This window comes from Micromys minutus (genome assembly GCF_963924665.1).
Source record: "Micromys minutus genome assembly, chromosome: 13".
Lineage (NCBI taxonomy): Eukaryota > Metazoa > Chordata > Mammalia > Rodentia > Muridae > Micromys > Micromys minutus.
In genome coordinates this window covers 2,981,289-2,990,448 of record NC_137982.1, presented here as the reverse complement: position 1 = coordinate 2,990,448, position 9,160 = coordinate 2,981,289, and the positions used below count along the sequence as shown (strand labels likewise).

Genomic DNA, 9,160 nt, shown 5'->3' with positions numbered 1-9,160 from the left:
AGTTACAAAAGTCACATGACACATTGTCCAGACCCCCCCCCCAAAAAACGAGGACTCCATGCTCACATGGAGTTGAGAGCTAAAGTTGAGAGCATGTGTGTGATGAGGGTGAGAAGATCTTGCAACCAAACGCCAAGCAGATACTGAGAGCAGGTACTCATGAGAAGTTCATCCTGAACTCCAAGTAGCCAGTTCTGGTTTTGGCAAATGTGAAGGACAGCAGTGGACTTCTCAGATTTGCTTCAGAGAGGGGAATGATTCCTGAATAGCAAATTATATATTGGTTTCCTAAAACTACATGGAGGAACCACTACTAAAAAGGACCAAATGGAAAGGGAGAGCTTTCAAAGGGGTTTCAGGATGTAGCTGAAGTTGGAACAAAAGCATGAGGGGTTTGGAAAGCATCTCAAAGAATCAGGAGTGACCTTGGTCATGGCCAGCCCCTCTACATCACCGGCGGGCTGTCTTATGCAAGTTAAGGCAGGAATCTCCTGGGAAATGCTGTTCCTAAGAGTGGTCAAGGCCATAGCCCTGCTCAAATCACTCAAAAAGAATAGAAAGAAGTCACCTACAGTTTAAGACTGGGGGTGAGGAGAACAGATATCAGAAGTGACCCATTATGGTTGGCCAACATCACCACACCCACTAATTATTGGGTCACCAATGACCATATTCACCCTACCTGTGTGTGCCTAAAGCCTGGGGTACAGAACCTTCCTCCTTCCACTTTAGGGACTACTCACTAGGGAACAGAGTCTTCAATGTTCTCCCAAAAACTTAATCATAGATAATGTAAACTCTGGGCCACAGAAATTATAAAGTGTCATTTTCACTTTAAGTGAAAAGACATTTCTCGGAATCCCATGACTGACAGAGTGAGTGGGTCTCTGTGTGGCACAATGTACAGACAGATGTCTCCATAACACATCTCTCTGTCATGGCACACTCAACATGATTAATGTAGCCTGCCTGTCCCAGAAAGAGCATTGTCAAGCCTATAGTCAGCAGGAACAGCAGCACAGTTGGCACAGCTCCGCTGTGTACCTAGCCTCACAAAAGCACATTTATTCTATACTGACTGTCAAACATTGCACAAAGGCTCCATCCATGCTGTGGGATGACTGCACTGCTTTCTCTCAACTTGTTATGTGGAATAAATGTGAGGAGAAATAAGAGGTAAGATTTCTGGGGCCCTCAGTCAGGGCCCTGACTCCCTGCCTCTCTTAGAGCTAGAAAAGAAGAAGAACAGCAGCTCTGGGATAAGGTAATAATTTCTGTAGGAGACAACTGGCTGTGCCTTCACTCATTCTGAGGAACTCCATCATGGGGACAATGTTTTGCAGGTCAGAAGTTCTGCCTGAGAATCCAGAGCTAGAAAGATAACCAGGGGTCCTATGTTTGCACACTTCCATGGCCAACCACATTGCCACCAAAAGAGCCATTATCTTTTACCATATCTCTAGGAACTCTAAAATTCAAACAACCACATCATTACACACTGCTGGGTACTGCAACCATAGCCCTCAGGAAAATGAGTTGTGTCTTCTCCCCCTAAGAACCTGATTAATGTTGCCTCTCTTCCCCTCTGCATTGTACTCACAATGACCCTGAAAACTGCTCTTGCTATCCCAAACCTCATGGTTTTTCCCCAGCTGCCCAGCATCTGGACCCCAAAAGTGCCTCTACATCTAATTCAGCTACTCATAGATCAACTGCCCTTCCGCTTTCCCTGTTCCAAGAGAAGTTGGAGACCAGGTCAAGAACTAAATTCAACCATCTCTCATCCAGTCCCCAACTTCACTTGCCTTAGAAACAGATCAATATGATCACATGCACTCAATCTCACAGTCTTGCTTGTATCCAAGAAGGACTGCTCTAACCAGGGACACAAGTGAGACCCAGGCACCCTTACCTGTGCCAGCTGGGAGCCACAGACCCCAGGAGACATGGGCCCTGTCCCACCCTGTTAGAGTTCCATCTCCTTTCTGGTCCATAACTCCATGTGCAGTACAGATAGGTCTGAGAATCTTCAAACCCACCCCCACAACCCCACAGCTCTGCTTAGAGGAGCACAGAAGGAGGCTTGCTCAAAGCAGAATACAGCCTGTATCCCAGGAGGCCTGCTCTAACCTGGGACACACAGACACACCTGCCTCCTGCAAGGTCTGCTCCAAGATGGGACACAGAGGTTAGTTTATACCAGAGTCAAGCTGATGGTGAAAGAAAAGCACAAGGACATAATCAAAAGAAGCCAATGTAATTTGGCCACATCAGAACCCAGCTTTCCTTCTATAGCAAGCCCTGGCTATCCAAACACACCTGAAGAGCCAGACTCTAACCTAAATCTGAAATTGTGAAGATGACAGAGACCTTCAAAGAGAATATAAATAATTCCATTTAAGATATACAGGACATGACATTCAAATACACAGAAGCTCTTTAAAGGGAAATTAATAAATCCCTTACAAATACAGAAAAAAAAGCAATCAAATGGAAGAAGAAAATGAATAAAATGACCAAGACCTAAGAGTGGAAATAGAAGCAATAATGGACCATCTGCCGGGGCAGATCATCGGCTTTTCTGAAGACACCACACAGGAGTTCCACTGCATGCAGGGCAATAGGTAAAGGATGCTTCAAAACAACTGCAGCAGCTGAAAACCCCGTAAAGCCCAACGGACTCTAGAACCATCACCCCCCCCAAACTCCCCACACCCCATTCCCCTTCCAGCCTGCACATTCTACAGGGACAGATCACCAGCATGTCTGCTCCACTGAAGACACCACAGTCTGAAGGCCTCCCAGCATAGCCACTGCAGCCAGGGCAATAGGTCACTGGCATACATGCACATCTGAAAAACACAGTCTGAAGGCTTCACAAAAGGTTTGCTAATGCCAGGGCCACAGGCTTCCCAAGAGACCAGCAGCAACCCAGGAACTCAGGAAGCAGGCTACAGAGAGACACCAGATTATCCAACACCAGAGATAACCAGATGGTGATAGGCAAGCACAAGACCATAAGCAACAGAAGCCAATAAACTTTGGCATCATTAGACCCAGTACTCCCACCACTGTAAGCCCTGAATACACCAACACATCTGAAAATCAGGAAGCTGACCTAAAATCCTATCTGATGAAGATGAAAGAGTCCTTTAGGAACTATATAAATAACTCACTGACAGGAATACAGAAAAACACTGGTAAACAGGTAGAAGCCCTTAAAGAAGAAACCAAAAAAATCCTTTAAATAAATACAGGAAAATACAATCAAACAGGTGTAGGAATTGAACAAAGAGGTCTAAGGAAAAAAAACTGGAAGTGGAAACAATAAGAGAAACAACAACAACACAAGATGGTTTGTGAGTGAGCTTGCAAAGGTGCTACATCAGACCCCTGCCAGAAATAAAGATGACAACAGCAGCCAAGCCAACTTTGAACCTGCAAGAGGTGGAAGAGGAAAAGAGAAGGTGAGTTGAATCAGCTCTCTAAGCAGTATTCAAGCAGAGACCTTCCCTCTCATACAAAGGTAAAGTACAAACAAACCACACAGGATGCCCCTGAAGAGGTTCACAACCATGACTTTAGGAGAGAGTTGTGTGTGTGTGTGAGAGAGAGAGAGAGAGAGAGAAAGAAAGAGAGAGAGAGAGAGAGAGAGAGAGAGAGAGAGAGAGAGAGAGAGAGAGAGAGAGAGAGCTGCTGCAAGGGGAAAAAATAGGGACCGTCCAACCTGAAAATATACAACTTCCTCTTTGGTGTCAAAGAAGCCTTGCTTAGACCATATTCCTGCTGACAATTGTCTCACAGATGAAAAAGATGAGGATTTTGAAGAGGAGAGCAATGATGATGATGGGGGCTCTCCTTGCAGAGCTAGAGAAGATCAAGAAAGAAAGAGCTGGAAAACAGGCCAGGAAGGAACAAGAACAAAGGGCAATGGAATAGCAGATTCACATGGAAAACATTCTGAGGGAAAACCCTCTTCTAAATCTCACTGGTCAATCTCAGCCTCCGGTCAACTTCAAGGTTAAAAGAAGGTGGGATGATGATGTTGTTTTAAAGAACTGTGCAAAGGGTATAGATGATCAGAATAAAGAAAAAAGATAAGTTCATGGAGAAATATATTAAGTAGTACAGTTTTGTATGTTTAATTAAAGACTAAACTGTTAAGAATCAAAAAAAAAGAAAAGAAAACACAAATAAAGGCAACCTTGAAATGGAAAATCTAGGAAAGAGGTAGAAATTACAGATGTAAGCATCACCAACAAAATAAAAAATGATAAAGAGACAATCTCATGTGTAGAAGATACCTTAGAAGATATTGACACAATTGTCAAAAAAATCAAAACATAAAGAACTCCTAACCCAAAACATCCAGGAAATCAAAAACACAATGAAAAAAAAACAAATATAAGAATAATAGAAGTAGAGGAGAGAGAATAATCCCAGCTCAAAAGGCCAGAAAAGTCTTCAACAAAATCATAGAAGAAAACATCTAAAAAAAAAAAAAAAAGAGATGGTCATAAAGGTACAAGAAGTCTATAGAACAAACAGATTATACCAGAAGAGAAAATCCTCTCATCAAATAATAATCAAAACTCTAAATGAACAAAACAAAGAAAAAATATTAAAAGCTGTAAGGAGAAAAGCAAGGTAACATATAAAGGCAGACATATCAGAATTACACTAGACTTCTCAAAAGAAACACTAAAAATCCAGAAGAGCCTAGAGAGAGGTCATGCAGACCTTAATAGAACACAAATGCCAGCCGAGGCTACTATACCCAGAAAAACTTTCAATCAACATAAATGAAGAAACCAAAATATTTCAGGACAAAACCAAATAAAAACAATATCTATCTACAAATCCAGCTTTACAGAGGATTCTAGTAGAAAATCTCCAAAACAAGGAGGATGCCTACACCAAAGACAAAACAAGATATTAATCATCTCACAACAAAGCCAAAAGGAGAGACTCATATGCACATATTGCTACCTATAACAATAAACCTAACAGGAACTATCATCAGTCTTTAATATCAAAGAAAATAGACTTTCAACAAAAGTTATCAAGTGAGATGGGGAATAACACTTTATATTAATCAAAGAAAAGATCCGCCAAGAGAAACTCTCAGTTCTGAGAATCTGTGCCCCAAATGTAAGGGCACCCACATTCATAAAATAATTGTTTCTGAAGCTCAAAGCACACATTGAAAGCCACACAATAATTATGGGAGATTTAAACACCGCACTCTCACTCATGAACAGGTCATTGAAACAGAAACTAAACTGAGACACAGTGAAACTAATGGAGGTTATAAACCAAATGGGTTTGATAGATATCAACAGAACATGTCACCCTAAAACAAAAGAATATACCATTTTCTCACCACCTCATGGTACCTTCTTCAAAATTGACTGTATAATCAATTACAAAACAGCAAGAAGACTGAAATGATCTCATGGATCCTATCAGATCACCATGGAGTAAGGCTGATCTTCAATAACAACAAAAACAAGGGAAAACCCATATACCCATGGAAACTGAATAACTCTCTACTCAATAATAACTTGGTTGTGGAAGAAATAAAAAAAAAAAATTTAATTAAAAGACTTCCTAGAATTCAATGAAAATGAAGACACAGCATACCCAAACGTACTAGAAAACAGGGCTGGGGGAAACATTCATAGCACTAAGTGGCCTGGTAAAGAAATCGAAGAGATCCTACACTAGGAACTTAACAGCACAGCTGAAGGCTCTACAACAAAAAGAACAAAACACAACCAAGAGTAGTACCAGGCACACATAGTCAAACTCAGGCATACATAGTCAAACTCAGGCATACATAGTCAAACTCAGGCATACATAGTCAAACTCAGGCATACATAGTCAATCTCAGGCATACATAATCAAACTCAGGCATACATAGTCAAACTCAAGCATACATAATCAAACTCAGAGCTGAAATTAACCAAATAGAAACAAAGAAAATGACACAAAGAATCAGCAAAAGCAAAAACTGAGTTTTTTTGAGAAAATCAACAAGATAGATAAACCCTTGGCCAAACTAACTAAAGGGAACAGGGACAGTATCAAAATCAAAAAATCAGAAATGAAAAGGAAGACATAACAAGAAAAACTGAGGAAATTCAAAAAATCATCAGCTCCTACTACAAAAGCCTACACCAAATAAAACTAGAAAATATAGATAAAATGGGTGATTTTCTAAACAAATATCACATGCCAAAGTTAAATCAAGAACACGTAAACAATCTAAATAAGTTTGTATCCCCTAAGGAAATAGAAGAAGTCATTAAAAACTTCCTAACCACAAAAAAAAAAAAAAAAAAAAAAAAAAAAAAAAAAAAAAAAAAAAAAAAACAGGACCAGATGGCTTTAGTGCAGAGTCCTACTACAAAAGCCTATACTAAACAAAACTGGAAAATCTGGAGGAAATGGACAAGTTTCTAGAAAGATACCAGTTACCAAAGTTAAATCCGGACCAGATAAACCGTCTAAACAGTCCCATAACACTTGAAGAAATAGAAGCAGTCATCAGAAGCCTCACAAACAAACAAACAAACAAACAAACAAAAAGAAACCAGGACCAGATGGATTCAGTGCAGAATTCTATCAAAGTTTCATAGAAGACCTAATACCAATACTCTCTAAACTATTCCACAAAATAGAGACAGAGGGAACACTACCCAACTCATTCTTCAAAGCCACAATTACGTTCATTCCTAAACCACACAAAGACCCTACAAGGAAAGAGAACTTGAGAACAATTTCCCACAGGAACACTGATGCAAAAATATTCAATAAAATTTTTGCAAACTCTTGGTGGGGTTGCTACGTGTCTGTATTGTACTATGTATTAATACTCACTGTGGCTCTGGGTGTTTCAACTGAATAGCTGCTTGCTATGCTTAAAGTCCTTGTGGTATTTTTAAGGTAATTTCAAATATTGGTTGCATATTGGATAATTTTTGTTGCCAGCTGATCTTCTACCTGTAGACCGACAACTACTTTGGAATAACACACAATTTTGAATGTAAAGTATATTTTACATAATAAATGCCTTCCTTAAATGTTTAAAGCTGTATATAAATTAAGTTTATGTTAGTAGCTCATATTTCATACATGATGCTAGACGTCTTTAATATGTTCAATGCTACTATAATTTCAGGTCAGATACAGTGTATATGACTTGAATGTCTTGAATTCAACTTTTGTTTTTTTTAGAATTGGAATAAGAGTTCATAAGAGATTTTGATGTCTTAGAAGGTACTAGATCAAGGTTTTTAGTTTGCTTTCAATTGAATATAAGGGACATTTCAGTAAGGTTGTAGTTTCTACAAACTATTTATTAAGGTGTTTAGAGATCTGGAGATGAATTGTTACAGCATCTCTTGTTATTACCATAATACTAAGCAAGAGCTACAGCAATATTTACATAGCAATAATTGTGATCTCTACTACTATTTTATATCTCATGCTCCAATTACTCCTTGTGATTTTTTATAGATATTTTATTTTCAGATATCTCATTCTTTGTGAGACTTAAAGAAATATTTTTAATGTGAGGTGAATGTTTAAGGCTTCTTTAGGTTATATTATTTTCACTGTACCCTTTATGGGAGGTGACTATTTCTTTTTTTTTCTCCTCTTACCCAGAAAAAAACATTTTCTGCTGACCACAATTACTGTGACCATGTCACTTTTATGCCTCCAAAACAAAAGTTCTGCATATCCAGGTACTAAGCATCCCGACATGAAGTAGGAAGCTGCTTGGAGCATTTGTTCATAGCGTCTTTGTCTGTGGTTTGGTATATGCATTCTCGGTGTTAGAGTTGAGTGCTGAGAACTCTCGTGGATTTCTTACGACAATACTGTACTTGATTTTGTGTTCTGAGAGAGCTCTCATACAGCAGACCCTTGGAGAATGTGGCTGTTGTCTATGGTTCATCTTGTCAGGCATATTTATGGGAAGATGGCAAAACCAGAGCAGAATAGACAGACAAATGGACCCATAACTTAGAATGACCATTTATTTAAAAGCAATAATTCAGATTGCATCTAAGCTACTTACTAAGCTTTTAATAGCTGGTTTATCTTCAAATTAATATTATTTTGGTGATGTTTGTTCTTTCTGAACATCTTTGTTTGAGCAGTCCAGTTTTGTGCATTAACTTTTTTTAAAGTAGGATAAAAAGTATTTGTTTTTCAAACATTTTTGTAAAACTGAACTTTCTGTAACTTCAGAAGTTTTCCAGTTCTTTTCCATTTGTTTTTGGAGGAAAGTATCTTTTGAGCTTCATTAACTGGTCATGTCTGGCTTGCACAAGGATTCTTCCTGTCAATGAATTCATAGAAAGTGATCCTATTTATATGATACACCAAAGTAAATGCAGAGAATTTGGGGAACAGCTTTCCTGAGCTTTAGTGAAAAAAATCATATATTTTCTTTATTATTATAAGATTATAAAAAATACCAAATGAAAGGAAAAAAATAATACTGAATTTGTATAAAACATCCAAATAAAAGACTAAAAATGTGTTAATGATTAAAAGAAAGAAGGAAGGAAGGAAGGAAAGAAAGAAAGAAAGAAAGAAAGAAAGAAAGAAAGAAAGAAAGAAAGAAAAGAAAGGAAGGAAGAAAGAAAGAAAGAGGGGGAGAAAAGATGGGATGGGGGCTCTGAAAAGGAAACTGAGAAAGGGGATAATGTTTGAAATGTAAATAAAAATATTCAATATTTTTTAAAAGACACCCCAGGGGCTTTTTACTTCCCAGTGATGGGTTAGCTGCTGCACATTCACATAGCTAATTATCATAGATGAGATAGGCAGGAGGTGGGTCTCTGGGGTTTCTTACCCATGAGGTGTCCCAATTTGGATCTTTTCTAAAACGATGGCTTTCAGTACACATGATGAAGTGGTCCTTCTCTGAAAGCTCATGGATGTAGAAGAAATCATGGCCCCAAAGTGCAGATGAAAGAGAAATGAATCTGTAGTGTCTTTTCCAAAGACAGCATTTCACCTACACTATGAACAGTCTGGAAAGTTTTAACAATAACCCATGAGCTCCCAGACAGATAGCCCCAGGCTTTGCTGTGACCTCATCACAAAACAGATGTTCCTCATTGAAACTGTCCGTCCTAGCTAT

General features: G+C 38.8%; 1 pseudogene across 1 annotated transcript; it reads left to right on the top strand.

Annotated features, from left to right (window-relative positions):
* The first annotated feature begins 3,408 nt into the window (after window positions 1–3,408).
* Window positions 3,409–4,101, top strand: LOC308428793 (spliceosome-associated protein CWC15 homolog; annotated as a pseudogene). Its single transcript has 2 exons — window positions 3,409–3,598; window positions 3,681–4,101. The product of its transcript is annotated as a spliceosome-associated protein CWC15 homolog (transcript).
* Window positions 4,102–9,160: the final 5,059 nt, after the last annotated feature.